This window comes from Podarcis melisellensis (assembly GCF_964234715.1).
Source record: "Podarcis melisellensis genome assembly, chromosome: 8".
Taxonomy (NCBI): Eukaryota; Metazoa; Chordata; class Lepidosauria; order Squamata; family Lacertidae; genus Podarcis; species Podarcis melisellensis.
In genome coordinates, this window is record NC_138540.1 from 32,805,128 (window position 1) to 32,822,023 (window position 16,896).

Here is a 16,896-nt window from a genome sequence, read left to right on the forward strand (position 1 = left end):
ATACTGAAGTACCTTACAAAGCTTTTGAATGTATTCCTTAGGGGCATTTGAAATGCTCTCTGTGTAACGGTTTTGCTCAGCAGGCCTGAATTCAGTGCCTAAGTGCTCGTTCTCTAACCAGAAACTCTAAACTGGACTGAAGTAATCTGCAAGCACCTTATTTGCAACGTGGTCCTTCCATAATATTTGGAAGGAATGGAGCACCCTTCCACTGAGCTACCACCCCCTGCAAAGCACAGCTCTGATGCTAGCACATGCAAGAATGTGACACAATCACCTGAATGTTGTTGTTGTTGTTTTTTTACCCCCAGGCAAACAGGTAAGTGTCTCCCATCTCAAGACCACCTATGCCTATTCACCCTAAAGGACACTGCTGGTATGTAGTCAGTCACAACAATCCTGGGCAATAATTTTTAATGGATTCATCTGAGACTACAAAGATATTACAGTTCATAGGGTTTCGAATGGATTGTGGGAATCTAACAACAAATGTGGTTATTCGGGGATTATTAATAGCAGATATTTCCGGAGTTTTAATGATAGAAACCCTTTCATCTAAAGTAAGGTGCTGCTCCTTCCAGCAATCGATAAGTTGGCTCCCATCAACCTTTATTTAAAATATCCCAGTGCAATGTCCCTGTAAATCATTCTTGTGACAATTTTGGGATCTAATTAATAGCTTAGGTCTTTACCTTCATAGCTAGCAAATGCTGTGCTGTTGATTGTCAGAATATTTGCCCTAATATCTGTCCCTAAGCAATATATGAAGAAGAACAGCCTCTTGATCGGCCTTTCCACCTGTTTTGCCTCCCTGAGTTATTCTGATTAAATTTATATATTCATTTCCTCAGGGGGAAGAGGAAACTTTTGCTCAACACAGTGGGATTATACCTTCACAGAGACTGAAGATTAGAGTTCTTGGCCAGGGTGTTTGAAAGTCAGTCAACAGTCTAACAAATTAGCAACAGACCTATTTTCTCTCCCTAGCCACCAACTTTATAAACAATGGCTGGCAGCTCTCTCACATACCACTCAGAGAAGAACCTTTATGACATATACAATCAGAACTTTGAAAGAAAACAGAATTAAAATCAGCCCCGATGTAGTGAGTTTATTTTTATTGCCCACTATCTATTGGCCCAGAAGAAAGCAGTGCAGATCTCTGAGCACAGGTGCTATATGTTGACAGGGTCAGTGATGTGGAAATAGGTGGCCTGACCACAAAACTGGCAAGAACCAGTTAAAGAGGAACTTAATGGCTAATTGTTGAAGAGGAAAATAACTTGAGTTAAGGTACAAGGAGGCGTTTGATGTGTATAGTAAAGAAAAGGGATGAGTAAGTTGTACTTCAAGGATTGTGATTGGATGAGAGATAATGAAGTGCTGGAAGTGGTTGGGTAAAAGATGAACAGCTAAGATAATGTATATTTACTTTATATAGTCTGTGTCCTACTGGAAATGCTCTTTCAGAGTCTTTGGTCTCTGACTGGTAATGCATTACTGACTCCTTGGGAATTCAATGCGTACTTGAACCCTTAAGGGAAATTTCTCCCACATCAGTAATCATGCTGAGCATTCTGCACTAACTTCAATTTCTGGATTAAGTGCAAAGGAAGCCCCACATTGCAGTAATCCAGTCTTGAAGCAACCAATGCATAAACTACTGTGGCCCAGCCAGCTCTCTCCCAGACCAGAAATGGTCATAGCTGTTGTCACTGCTGTTTTTCTTTAAAAAAAAATGTTTAGGGGTACTCTCATTTTCCTACTCATATTGAAATACTGCCCCTCAATGAGGCCAAACTTAGATTCACAAAATGTTTAGGGGTATGCGTACCCCCAGAAAAAAAGCACTGGCTGTTGCACCAGTCGCAGCTGGTAAAAGGCACTTTTAGCCACTGAATAGCCAATTGCTACGTACACCCCAAGTAGCATGCTAAATCATTTCCCAAACCATGGCTGCTGAGACTCACTTTGAACATGGGAGCAGCATAACATATTAGAAGACCAATGTGCTTTGTTTCCTAACCGTAAGAAAGAAAGAAATCTTTGCTTTGCTTTGAAATCAGGGTGTGACAGGCTTTTTTCAGGAAAAAAAGGCAGCAAAAGCATAGTGTTCACAGAGCTGCTGTGAAATGCGGGAGGGTATGTTCTTAAGGAAATCAGCCCTGAGTGCTCACTGGAAGGACAGATTCTGAAGCTGAGGCTCTAGTACTTCGGCCACATCATGAGAAGAGAAGACTCCCTGGAAAAGACCCTGATGCTGGGAAAGATTGAGGGCACTAGGAGAAGGTGACGACAGAGGGCGAGATGGTTGGACAGTGTTCTCAAAGCTACGAACATGAGTTTGATCAAGCTGCGGGAGGCAATGGAAGACAGGAGTGCCTTGCGTGCTCTGGTCCATGGGGTCACGAAGAGTTACACACGACTAAACGACTAAACAACAACAACATGTTATTAAATTGCCATATGAATCTGTTATTGAGTGAGTGAAATTATGAATATTTCATATTACTGAGATTTATAATTCTCATAGTACTGATATTTATAATTCTGACTACCAGTTTAGTCATTTCCAGGACTCGTAGGAGATGCAGTGAGAGGTTGCAATGCTCCAAGATATCACTTTGCTTTATGCATTTGGGTCCAGATCCCAAACCAAGAATAATTATGCCCCATTGGCAGTGATAGGGCTCAGGGCACTATTTAATTCGGGGGGTGTGTGTGTGTGTGTGAAATACCACTATTTCATTTTTGAAAAGTATCAAAGCCGTTTACAGCAATGGTATTATTGTTGTTCTTAATTAAATTTCTATGCTGCCATTCTTCTGAAGATCACAGGGCGGTTTACAATATTATAACACGAAAAGACATACCATAACAACAACAAAAACTCCACATATTATAATTTATTAAATTTCTATACATAAAACAATACGATAAAAACCACATTTAAAAGGTAAAATCAGAAACCAGCTAACTGTTTTGGAAGGATGTACCTTTAATTGCCTGAGTAAGTGCCTGCTGAAATCTCTATTGGCAGCTCATTCCAGATGACACTAAAGGCCCCTGTTTCTGGTTGAGCCTCACCAACTTTTGGGATGACCAATGGTGCTTCTGATCTCAGTGATGAAACTGAGATATAAGGGTTGAGATCTGTGAGGTACCTAAGTTGTTCAGTGTTTGTGAATTAATACAAGGACCTTGAACCTGGCTCAATTATTCATTACCAACTTGTTTTATTGGTTTGATTGGGACCTGAGACCAGAATGTACATGATCCAGGAGATCTGAGATGGGATCTCATAACATTTATAGTTTTAAAAACAGCTGGAAGGGGGTGGGTTGGCTTGGGCAGAAGGACAGCAGGGTTTTTTTTAACTCCTTCCCATGCTGTTTTCTTGATTAAATTGTTATTAGATCCACTCATTGAGGTGGTGGTGGGGAGACACCTGTATTTTGCTTGTCACTTCTCCACCAGTGAGGATAGTAGCAGCTGCTGCCACGACCACTGGGATTTGTTAAATATACCACTTAATCATCAAAACATTTAAGTGATTTCTGTAAAATGCAGAATTACAGACAAAATCAATTGTTAAAAACAAGTTAACCTAAAATTTCTCCAAAATGAAACCATTCACTTTAATATATATGTTGTAAAAAATAAAATTACAACGAGGGCTTTCCCTCACTGCAAAACATTGAGCTAGAGGAATTCAGGGGATCTCCCACCTCCCCACTCTGCATTTGGATGAAGAGCGCTAGAAGTTAATTAACCAGTCCTCGTAGATGCAACGGCTTAACAAAACAAAATAATTGCACGACAAAGTCCTTTCTCTGTTGCCTTATTTCATGTTTGGTTGCCGTGTGGTTTCTTACTATACTGGCAACTGTGTTATTAACTTGCTGATTCCAGAGATAATGGTATTTAATTAAACTACTTTGCAGCTTACTACTGTTTGGGGAGCTTGCTAATTAATCTTTATGTAATTGCTTTGCGATGGAGTATAGCAAAAGTAGTTAAATTATACATTCTCCTTCTCACATTGCATCTCATTTTGGAATATAAGCACTTGCTAACAAGGAAAGAGGGAAGAGGTCATGTTTTAACTCCATTGTATCTGTCTGCTACAAGGCTAGCTGCGGGGATGTTGGCACCCTAGGCAAACTTGCCAGGCAATTCAGGTCTATGTACTGGCAAAAGCCTTTCCCACAATGGCTGGGGAAGTGGGGAAGATATGGGGCAGAGGTGCAACAATCAGGTGTCAGAATATCAGCTTGGAAGTGCAGAAGGATGGCTTTGTGCTTCTTTCAGCAACACAATCAGAGGTGCTGTTAGGTCATTTCAGACCCTGGACCTCATAGACTTATGGAGGATGGCATCTCTAGATGGTAAGGTGTGCTATTTAACTTACTGTATGCTTTGGAGCCCAATTCAAAGTGCTGACTTTGACCTATGAAGCTCATCATGGCACAGGTCCTCAATATCTTCTGGAACATCTTGACAAATATATGAACCTACCTGGACCCATAGATCTTCATCTGAGTCCTTCTTCTGATGGAGGCTCGCAGGAGTGTAAGGGACAGGGTATTTTCAGTTGTGGTTCCCCATCTATGGAATGCTCTTCTTTGTGAGCCAACCTAGGGCATCTGATGACATTTCTGTGCCAGGTAAGGACTTACCTTTCCCCCTAGGCTCTTGATGGAGTGAGCAGATTTTGTTCTGCTGTTATCAGATACATTCTCAGTAAAACCCATGCTTTAAAATACAATAAATCCATCAATATCCACAGTAAAGAATGCAATTACTATTGAAGCTTGGTATTAATGGCTAGCAGTTGCCCGAGTCAATATTTAGCAATTGCCAAAACCTTATCAGAATTGGTACCTCCCTTGTTTCCGAGAGGAGAAGATACAAACTGGGTGCCACCATGGAGAAGCCCCTCCCTCAAGTTGTCAGACGATAGCTCTCAGCAGGCTGTGGTCCAAGCAGGAGGCCCTTATTTGGAGATCTCAACAAACAGTCAGGTCTCTATGGCAGTCTTTCAGATAAGCTCATCCTGAGTTGTTTAGGGCTTTATAAGTCAACAATAAAACCTCTCTTGCTGACATTCTTTTGAAATAAAAAGGATTCTAGAGAGAGGTTCATATCTTGATCCAGAATCTGGGACGGGTCCCTTCAATTGATTTCCTTACAGTTTAGATGAATGGGGAACAAAAGCAACACGCTGTTCAAGCCAGCTGATCAATCTCAGACAACTATCATCTGTTCACACTGCAACTCCATTAGTTAGCAAGAAATTAAATATTCCTCCCAAGCACTGTAAAATAAATGGTTTTTTTCTCTCTTCAGGAATGTCAGTCCAAATGCTTATGCAGTGTTGAGAGATGGGCAAATGAAGAACAGAGGTGTGGTTGGCCCAAGGTCTAGTATTTAGCTAGTATTGGCATTTAGATGCATGCTGTCCAGGTGATAATAAAGTTTTGGGGTACCATTAAAACTCCACCTTTCATTTGTGGTGTTCCTGGCTTTTTCATATCCTCTGTGGTTTTGCATCTTCCCACTGAAGCTATGTGACTTTTTCTGTGTGGTTAAGCAAAGGCACTTGTTTTCTTCCTGAGCATTCTTGCCTATTCCATGGACCAGAATATAGTAGGAAATACAGATTTTCTTCTCTCCATCCCAAGAGAAAGAAGGATTTCCTGTCTATCTACTAGGCAATAGAACATAAGCTAGAAGCTGTTTCTTCTTCTTCTTCTTCTTCTTCTTCTTCTTCTTCTTCTTCTTCTTCTTCTTCTTCTTCTTCTTCTTCTGTGTTGGAATCAAAGTTAGCTAAGTAGAGTGTTCACCAGTTGGAGCATTACATCCAGGTAAGGGTTTGGTAGTAGAAATTGCCAGTCACCACAGTGGGGATGATCAAGAGAGGAGGTGAATGTCTTCCTTTAGTTGTATCCAGCGGGAGGCAGCAGTGGAAGCAGACACTTTATTAGTCAACCATGAGTAACAGCATGGTTGCTGACTGCATATCCACTCCAACACAGTTTCTTTGCTGGCTAGCCAGTCAGCAAAGTACCTCAGGCACTTATTTAGCATTGAGTGAAGACCACCAGTGTGTGCAGGCTTGTTGAGATCAGGGATTCACCCCCCCCCCCTTCAATTACCCTGCAGTGCTGACCAAAAAGGAGTGAACTTTCTATAAACACCCTTCTATTCTCCTAAGCAGCCAAAGAACATCAAGAAGGGTATATTAATGACCATACTGGCTCTGGAACTGGGCTTGTTTAGCCCTACAGACACCCAGGGCAGCTACTCAATCCAGCTATGTTATGCAACAACTTCTGTATTTGTGTGTGTTTACAATACAACTTCTGTATTTGTGTGTGTTTACAATGCATATATAGGGACACAGGTGGCGCTGTGGGTTAAAGCCTCAGCGCCTAGGACTTGCTGATCGAAAGGTCAGCGGTTCGAATCCCTGCGGCGGGGTGCGCTCTCGCTGCTCGGTCCCAGCGCCTGCCAACCTAGCAGTTCGAAAGCACCTCCGGGTGCAAGTAGATAAATAGGGACCGCTTACCAGCGGGAAGGTAAACGGCGTTTCCGTGTGCAGCTCTGGCTCACCAGAGCAGCGATGTCACACTGGCCATGTGACCCGGAAGTGTCTCCGGACAGCGCTGGCCCCTGGCCTCTTAAGTGAGATGGGCGCACAACCCCAGAGTCTGTCAAGACTGGCCCGTACGGGCAGGGGTACCTTTACCTTTACCTTTTACAATGCATATACAGTGGTACCTCGGGTTACAGATGCTTCAGGTTACAGACACTTCAGGTTACAGACTCTGCTAACCCAGAAATAGTACCTCAGGTTAAGAACTTTGCTTCAGGATGAGAACAGAAATTGCGCACCGGCAGTGGGAAGCCCCATTAGCTAAAGTTGTACCTCAGGTTAAGAACAGTTTCAGGTTAAGAACAGACCTCCAGAACGAATTAAGTTCGAAACCCGAGGTACCACTGTAGTATCAGCAACAGGAATCCAAACAGGATCCTTGCAGATAGCAAATCAATGCTCCATTTAATTGCCTCTGTATTTCTGATGCCCTGCAACCAGCTCCTGACAGAGTGTGTCCCTGGCGTGCAGGAAGCAGGCGTATTAACACTCCCCCCACACCGCCCCATGTGTGCATTGCAAGTCTCTAAACACAGCACTTAGCTATATGGAGAGAGACTCAACCAAGTGTAATGAATTTTATTACATAGCAGCTGTTCAAATAAAGGAAAACAAATTTGCCTTAATAGCTACTTGATGAACAGTCCCTGGTCTTTTTCAAAAGACAGCAGCAATGTGAGCGGAACTATGGTGATAACTTACAGCAAGGTCATGGAAGAGGCTATACCAAAGGTAAACTCTACTTCAGTGTGTCGTCGGCAAGTTAGCTCTGAGCTGAAGCCTTGAATGCTAGATGATCTAGGGCCAGTGTTTCTGTACAATTGCACATAAGGCAAATCGCAAGCTTCAAGACAATGACAATAAGAGCAATGACCTTCGCCCATTGGCATTTGCTGCCCTTAGGCCTGAAATACCTTGCCATAAAAACTATATTATGTTCTCTTTTCCATCCTCCTATAAACCCACATCTTCAGTTAAGTTCTTGGCTAAACCCCTTAGTGTTCACCCTCAGCTGAAACTGAAATGATGTCTAAATATCCCCACTTGGGCAGGATCCATAGACAAGGTAAAATGAGAGTGAGCTGTTGTTTTGGTAATGGCACTAGAGGCTACAGGTGTCTGAGAATTCCAATGAAATAGAGAAGAGAGGTGGGTGGGAAACCTAATGCTAGATCTTATGGATATCCAATGAAGCTGAATGTTGAAAGACTCGAGACAGTTGAGAAAGTACTTCTTCATGCAGCTTATACAGTGGTACCTTGAGATGCGAACGGGATCTGTTCCGGAGCCCCGTTCACATCCTGAAGCTAACATAAGATGTGACTGCGCGTCTACGTGTGCACGGGCCGTGTTTCGCCGCATCCGTGCATGCGCTTGACATCATTTTGAGTGTCTGCACATGCGTGAGTGGCAAAACCCGGAAATAACACGCCCCGTTACTTCCAGGTCGCCGCGGAGTACAACCCGAAAATATTTAAGCTGAGGTGTATTCATCCCGAGGTACGACTGTACTTAAATCTATGGAACTCATTCCCTCAGGTGGCAGTGAGGGCCACCAGCCTAGATACCTTTCAAAGAAGATGGGGCTGATTTATGGAGGACAGGATTATCAATGGCTACTTGCCATGATGACTATGTTCTGTCTCCCTGAATACCCATTGCTGGAACCACAGGGGGAGGGGGAAGAGCACCCTTGTGCTTGAATCCTGCGTGCATGCTCTTCTAATGTTCTGATGATAACAGGAATGGAAATTGCCAGCGTTCACTTATTCATCCCATGTACGGAGAAGTAATCCTAAAATTCTCTTTAGCATTCAACTGGAGCAAACAGCAATTTGGGCTTTCTCTGGATTAATGTTTGCTCCAATATATGAAGAGCAAGTTTCCCCTGGTAAAAGGAGCTAGGCAAGGGGAAAACTGCTCAGACCAGTTCCTAGAAAGCATGGGTCAAGCAGAAAAAGCATTTAGGCATTGCTACAGAGGGCAGAACAGTTGGTACAATCAAAGATGGTGGAAGAGTAACTAAGGGAGTTTTAGTGGTGATGGTAGAGCTTTCAATAAATACACTGCGTCTCAGCAGAGCAGCAATGAATTGTGCAGAAGAAAGAGATCTATCCCAATCCACTCAGACCATCTGCAGTTTTGTATGCAACCATTTTATTTCCTTGCTCCTGTTAAGTTTTAAGCTGTTAAATTATTCTACATGCAAAAGTGGGGGGGGGGGGATAACTATTATTTGCCCCACTAATATGGAAGGCAACGGCAGGAGTGGGAAACTGCATGCAAATTCTGCACAACAAGAAAAGGAATGTAGAGGATAACAAACTTTGTGTTTTCAGCTTTTTGCCCAGAGCTGTGAACTCTTCTTACCATTTCAATAGGTTTCCTTATCTCCTTTTGTCCATACCTGCTGACAGGAGCTAAACACTTCCATCCATCCCAGCCTATTTCTTGTATTTAATCAAATGGCTCAGCAATGACATGTTTGGCGACAGCGGACTTAGTTACCCTGCTGAGATAAAGGGTTGATCAATGTCCTATTATTCTTTCATTTATTGGCTTTCCTTTCATCACTGTGCACTCCTGGCTCCTGTTTTCTCAAGTTTAATGAGCTGTGCCCTGGCCCCTTTTTGCTATCCTTTCACTATCTGTTCCAGCCTGAGAGCTGCATTCCTTCCTGGGGGAAGCTGCCAGTGGCTGCATGCCAGCGGTGGGCAGGGCCAGAGGAAAAAGGGGTGGAGCAAGTGATGGGATTCTGACCTCTGTACAACAGGCTGCGTTGCAGCTAATGCAGAAGTCAAAATGTTCTATACCCACATCTCTCCATCCTCAATGCAGGCAAGTAAAAGGAAACAACACATTCCAGTCTACAAAAGCACTGAAACTATATCATATTTATCACTTTATTTTACAAGCTTTAAAAACTTTTTAATCAACAACAAACTTTACATAAAAGAAAATATTCATTACAAAAATGCAAGAGAAATCAATCATTAAAAACAAATTTACACAAAATTTATCAAAATAGAAATAAAACCAGCAGATTCAAAACAAATATACATAATAACATGACATGAGCCTTCCCATGAGCCATTTTCAGATCAGTAAGGTAAAGGTAAAGGACCCCTGGACGGTTAAGTCCAGACAAAGGTGACTATGGGGTTGCGGCGCTCATCTCGCTTTCAGGCTGAGGGAGCCGGCAGTTGTCCACAGACAGCTTTCCAGGCCATGTGGCCAGTATGACAAAACCGCTTCTGGCACAACAGGACACTGTGATGGAAGCCAGAGCACACAGAAATGCCATTTAACGTCCCGCTGCAGCAGCACCTATTTATCTACTTGCACTGGCGTGCTTTTGAATTGCTAGGTTGGCAGGAGCTGGGACAGAGCAACAGGAGCTCATCACATCACACGGATTCGAACTGCCAACCTTCTGATCAGCAAGCCCAAGAAGCTTGGTAGTTTAGACCACAGCTCCAACAGCATCCCTTTTCAGATCAGGAAGGGTTGGACACTGCAGATAGGGGCTGTAGAGTGTTGCATGAATGTATAATGGCCACCGTTGGGTAAAGTCACCCTATAGCAGCCAAAACTGTAAAGAAATATTTTCAAAAATTCAAAAGTATTCTCTGAACTAGACAGAAAAACAGAAGCCCCTTTCATGGAGGGGGGGGAGAAAACCCCCATGAAGAAAGTCATATCATGATTGGAGGGAGGAAATTCACTCCTTTAAGGCAAGAGAAAAAGAACAGATCAGTACTACCTGTGGAGTGCCTTCAACATGTGATGAAATTGCTTAAATGGATGAAGAGTTCAAGTCTGTGTTCTTTGAAGGTATTAAAATTCAAGATATAAAGGAAGATTAAAGTGTGTCCTGGCAGTTTTTTGAGAGGGGAAAGGGGGAAAAACACCCAGATGCTTTTGATGTCTATTATCTGTGTTTAGAAAAATCTATATGCGAGCTGGCATTGTAGCTCCCCCAAGAGTCAGAGACTTCAGATGACTCATGGCCAAAAGTATCAATCAATGCTCTTCATTTTTGTACACAAGTTTCCAAGAACCGGTCCTCCCAGCCAATTTCAAGAGCACAGAGGGAGGTCTCTCAAGAGGGCAACTGGATTATAGATTCTGCTTGGTATGCTCTACTAATCCAGTATTGTTTGTAACTCAATTTGCTACTCAAAATATTGCACTGCTGAGTGCTCCTGTTCAGGGGTCTGACCAGGCGGCCAATCAAATACACCGTCTCCTAGAATACTGCATTCCACATCAACCCACTTTTCACTCTCCTCTCAAATTATCAGCTTGCCTTCTGTGGCTACTGTTCTCTGCCCCATTAGATATTTCTCCTTTTTTGTAAATTTGCAAACTTTGAGAGGTCCCTCCCATATGTCTTCTGAAATGTTTCTCTTGGGTGTGGATAGTGGTAATTTGGCTGTGTAAGCATTGGCACTCAGAAAATTGAATTTGCTGGCTATCAGTGGCTACCCTTCATTGGCAGCTGCTGTTTAGAATTGGAAGTCAGGAGCGTGGGCCCTCATGAATCAACAGAAAGAGGAAATGCATTTAAAAAGAGGCCAAAAGAGGACACAGATTTGGATAAAATTTCCATGTGCTAATTTTTAGGGCTGCCATATGTCTGAAATTTCCAGGACATGGCTGTAATACAGCAGTCAGAAGCTGTGTCCGGGCAAAAATCTCTTACATGTCCAGGAAAATCTGGATGTATGGTAACCCATGTTGGAAGTCTGAATTTTGATGAATCTCCTTAAAAGTAGCTCAAAAACTTCATTTTTTAAAAGAGATTTTTTCAAAAAAAGACACACAAAAACCAACCCCAGTTCTACAACTTTGGCTCAAAAACATTTGTTTCCAGATTTTCACTTTTTGAAATATGGCAACCCTAATTTAGATGTATGGGTGGTAATTTAGACAGAATTTAGACGGAGGGTGACCGGGGGACCTGAGTGCCTGCTCTGTCTGCTCTCCAGTGCTATGGTGAAAGGCTACAGCTAAGTGGCAGAGCATCTCCACGTATTGTTGGGAGAGAGCCCTGCCTGAAACCCTCAAGATCTACTGACTGGCAGTATAGACAATACTGAGCCAGATGGACCAATGGCCTGACTCAGTAGAAGGTAGCTTGCTTTGCACCCTGTGCACCTATATGTTGATGGGCAAATTCAAGGGCCCCATTGCTCTCTCTTCTTAAGGTTCTTCTTCTTCTTCTTCTTCTTTTTTAAAGGGGCTTGGACCAGACACAGCCCCTCCCAGCAGTAGGCCTCTTCAAATAAAGGACTATTTCCTGCAAAGTCAAATGACCACCCCAGCACTCAATAACAGCAGGGCACCCCACTGCACAACCAGGCTCCAAACGACAAAATGCATTTGCTGTTGTTTTGATCGAAAAGCTCCCATTGCTTTGCATTGTGCAATATTTCTCATTATTCTAATTGGTATGATATCTGCACTACAGTATTGGGAATATCTCCTACGTTGTAAATAATCTCAGATAGGCCTGGGCAGATTATAAATGATAAGCACACCATGCCGTCTCCTGAAAAAAAAGAGAAGGCGATGGAATTAAGAGTGATAAAATGACAAATGCTAGAGTAAATATTTTAGGATGCTTTTAAGATACAAATGATGCAATGGAAGATTAATTTTGCTGGGGAGAACTCTGGGAAGATGAGCAATTAGGCACGGCAGAGAACAGCAGCCACATTAATGTTTGGTTTGACAACATCTGGAGTGGAGACTCGAGAAGCAGCAGGTCTTAATGAGAATGCAGTGAGTGCAGGGAAGCAATACTGGAAGGTTAGGGGCTTAGGAAACCACCCATGCAGAAAAACCTGGTGGACATAACTGCTGCTGGAGACAGAGATTGGGGTGCATTTGGGTTGCTAAACCTAAGGGGCCTTCTCAGGATGACTGGGGTCCTAATAGGTGGTCTGTAGCACTTAAGCATATCTGGCTGTGATGGCCTGGGAATCCGATTCAGAGGCTGAACCTGAGGAATCCCAGCCTGCACAGGAGTCCCCGCCTCCAGGGCCGGCTGAGCTGGGGCAGGGGCTTGAACCTGAAGGGCCCTCACCTGTGCCGGATCCTCAGGAGCAGACACCAGCTGAATCCGCTCTGGCTCTGGAGGTGATCGAGGACCCATTGCCTGCAGGTGCTCCTCTCCCAACCCTGTCAGGGGAAGGTGAGATTGCCTCTGGGTCCAGTAACGCTCCAGCCTCTCCGGAGCTGCAGAGGCTCAGGGCAGAGAGGTGAAAGGAACTAAGTGCTCACAGGATGAGTGCTCGCCTTAAGGCCAGGAGAGGCAAGTCACCTGTGGGCCGGGACTGCCCTATGCCTCAGAGGAGAAAAAGGCCAGTCATCCCAGGCCCAGGTTGCAGGAGCAACATCGTTGGTAACCTGTTCCTGCCAGCATCCTGTCCTGCTCTTCCAGAGTTCCTGACCACACCCAGCTCCTTGCCTTGGACCCCACTTCGCCCTTGACGGACAGCCTCCATATCATCTACCTAGGACTGGACTCAGACCACGCCACACGGTAACCGCCCCCCGGGACCAGCACACCAGCGCTGTGGTGCAAATATCCCTCCGGTGCCCCCCCAAATTCCCAAAGTTGTCGACCTTTTCTCAAGCCTCTGTGGGGATCTCTCTCTTCCTGTTGAGGCTTGGGAGGCAAGGTGGACACCTACCAGCCATATGGTTGACAGGGCGCAGCTGACGGGTGTGCAGGAGGGAAAGGGGAGGCCCCTGGCAAAGCCGCGCTGCTCCCCCACTCGCTGGGGTGCCCCTGAGAGGCCTGCGCCCTGGTGCACCGTGCCAGTCAACCCAATGGGAAAGACGGCTCTCTGTAGCAGTGCTACTGATGTATTTGCTCTTCTAAACATCATACATGATGCACACAGGAGCTGAGGTTATTCAGTGCAGGAAATTTGCTTGAGCTATGTTGCAGTAATGCAGCTGCTGGAAACCACAGGAGGGATGAGTGCTGGTGTGCTCAGGTTCTGCCTGAGGGTTTCCTACAGGCATCCGATTGGCCACTGTGAGAACAGGATGCTAGACTAGATGAGCCATTGGCCTGATCCAGCAGGCTCTTATTATGTTCTGATGCAACTCTTACAATAGGAGGATAAAGCTACAAGTGGCTGCTAACCCTGATGGCTATGTTCCTCTTCCACTGCTGCAGGCAGTGAATACCAGTTGCTGGCAATCGCAAATGGGGGAGAGCACTGTTGCGCTCAGGCCCTGCTTGCAGGCTTCCCACATACATCTAGTTGGTCAGGATGCTGGACCATATGAGTCTCTGGCTTGATTCAGCAATAACCTTCTTACGTTATTTGCTTGCAAATTTGCAGGATTGATATGCAGTGACTTCTACTTCTGCACAGAAATGCTGGTTCATCTAATAGGTGTCTCACTTCAATCCCACCAGTGGAGGTGGGTGGCACCTAGACCTGGTGGGACACCTGGGTGGAAGCAAAGAGTTGACTCCTTTTGAGCTCCCCATCTTCTTACCTTGAAAATAAATAAGAGACACTTAAACAGCGCAGTTCTGCAATTGCTTAGCATCTAAAAACATCTAACCTTGGTTCAGAAGGGGGCCTTGCACCCACACTTATTTCTCTAGAAATTCCCTCCCTTCTCAGCCTTGATATTATATAATCATAAAATTGTAGCATTGGAAGGACACCGCAGGGTCATCTCGTCCAAGCCCCTGCAAGAAATCCCAGCTAAAGAATTCTGACAGATGGCCATCCAACCTCTATTTAAAAACCTTCAATGAAAAAGAGTCCACCACTACCCAAGGGAGTCTGCTCCACTGTCAAATATCTCTTACCATCAGAAATTTTGTGCCCCTAACAATTTTACATCCAGGGCAACCACCCCGTGCCCCCCCCCAATGCTACGCCACTGGCAGCAGCAAGCAACTTTGCTTCATCTTTCATGTGACAGCCCTTCAGATGTTTGAAGGTTAAACATACTCAGTTCCCTCAACCATTTCTCATAAGGTTTGGCTTCCAGCTTCCAGACCCATGATCATCTTGGTTATTATTGTGAGTGACAGGAGAAAGGCTGGTCCATGGCTATGGATGTTCTAAGGGGTTAAGAATCTTGGCAGGGCTAAGACCCACATTGCCCTGGGACTCCCCATTGTAAGATCACCACTGACTCCATAGGCAATCACACAGAAGTATGCCAAATGCCTGAACTGAGCCAAGGAGATGAGAAATGGGAGCCATTAAGGTAGCAGAAAAACTCTAGTGCTATGAAGGAATATCTGAAAGCCATGCCAAATATAAAACCTCCCTCAAAAAGCAGGAGAGCACACTGGCTGGGGGTTTTTTTGGGGGGAGGAGGTTGAGACATTTCTGGTGAATTTTCAGACTATCTCCACCCCAAATTTCTGACTTATTTCTCCCAACTCCAGTCTCTAGGGACATTTCTTTTCACAAGCGCACACCCTCAAAGAAGAGAAAACAAGACACCTGAGCTAAAAGGTATAGCCCAGCCCTAGACTATGTGGGGCAAATAAAACACTTTCAGTTCTGCTTTAGTATGCATGATGAATAAAAAGAAAAATATGGTTCTGCCATATAGTTTTGGACTGCATGATGGACAGCACTTTGGTGACATTACTAAGCAATCATGGCATCTCAGCTACCTTAGTGCCAAAAAAATTAATTAATTGTCTTAATCCAGCCCCTCAAGCAGTTTGCTCAACCACATCTAATACAAATTCACTTGAACATGTCACTCAGAGGAATATGGCAATGTTGTAGACAAGATTTTTAAAAATATCCTTTGTTTTTGTTTTTAAAAAAGTCCCAGCATTTTGCTGCATAATTAATACAATCTTTCTTATCAGGGACCCCCTAAAATGTTTTTAGAGTTAAGGGGCTGCACCTGTGAATAAATTCTTCAGATATTGTTGCTATGGAACACGGAGAATATTTTTTAATTTGTGGCGTGCTTTATCTCAGCTTTGCTGGTGAGATTATGGTTGGCACACATAATGAGGTTTTCGCAATGTCACAAAAGGTATATAGAGCCGTAAACAAAAACAGAGATTTCTTTCCTAGGAGAAGAAAAGTTTTAGCAACAGTTTACACAAAGAGATCCTATCAATCTTGGACTCCCTACTCCCCCTGCTTTTACAATTTCCCAAAGCTATTGCTCTGTTCTCAGCTCACAAAGAAAATGCTTGTTTAAATGCTAAAACACAATTCCCATTACCAAACCCACATTTCATTAGAGAGTACCATCTTTAAAAGTATATGAGGTCATTCAAACTACATGTTATTTGAGGTTGCTTTCTTCTTCAGTATAAATATTGGGAATGTAAGCAGTTTCTGTAGTTTATCTGGCTACCATTAGGGGTTTGCTTGGTTGGCAAACATACTTCCTGTGGCAGAGAGAGACAAAGTGGGATTGGGGGTGGAGCTAACCCTTGTTCTGGTGATCATCGGAACTTGGTTTAGATGATCACAGAGGGGCTGTTCTGAGCTTTGGTGTTGCACATCCTCTCCAACTAATTTGATTATTAATGTTCCGAATGCATGCTTTACTTAAGGTAACTGAAACAAACCTAAGGTAATTGAAACATATTTGCATATTGTCAGATCCACTGCTAGAAAAGCTAGCTTCCTTAAATACAGAGAGAATCCTGTCTTCTTCTTCTTCTTCTTCTTCTTCTTCTTCTTCTTCTTCTTCTTCTTCTTCTTCTTCTTCTTCTTCTTCTTCTTCTTCTTCTTCTTTTCTACCCTGCCCATCTGGCTGGGTTTCCCCAGCCACTCTGGGCAGCTTTCAACAGAACATTAAAAACAGAATAAAACATCAAACATAAAAACTTCCCTAAACAGGGCTGCCTTCAAATGTCTTCTAAAAGTCGGATAGTTGTTTATTTCCTTGACATCTGATGGGAGGGCATTCCACAGGGTGGGCACCACTACCAAGAAGGCTCCCTGCCTGGTTCCCTGTAACTTCTCTTCTCGCAGTGAGGGAACCGCCAGAAGGCCCTCGGCGTTGGACGTGTGTCCAGGCTGAACGATGGGGGTTGAGATGCTCCTTCAGGTATACTGGGCCGAGGCCATTTAGGGCTTTAAAGATCAGCACCAACACTTTGAATTCTGTTGACTTCTTCAGAGGTACAACCAAGTACTACAAAGTATTACAACATAGAAGCAACACTAAAGAAAGCAGCAGATTAACTTCAAAATATCACTTGTTCA

General features: G+C 43.9%; 1 long non-coding RNA gene across 1 annotated transcript; it reads left to right on the forward strand.

Moving 5' to 3' along the window:
- Window positions 1-1,107: 1,107 nt before the first annotated feature.
- Window positions 1,108-5,478, forward strand: LOC309377170. The gene is made up of 4 exons (XR_014171460.1): window positions 1,108-1,293; window positions 4,312-4,395; window positions 4,906-5,024; window positions 5,350-5,478. It is a non-coding gene; the product is annotated as an uncharacterized lncRNA (long non-coding RNA).
- The last annotated feature ends 11,418 nt before the right edge of the window (window positions 5,479-16,896 follow it).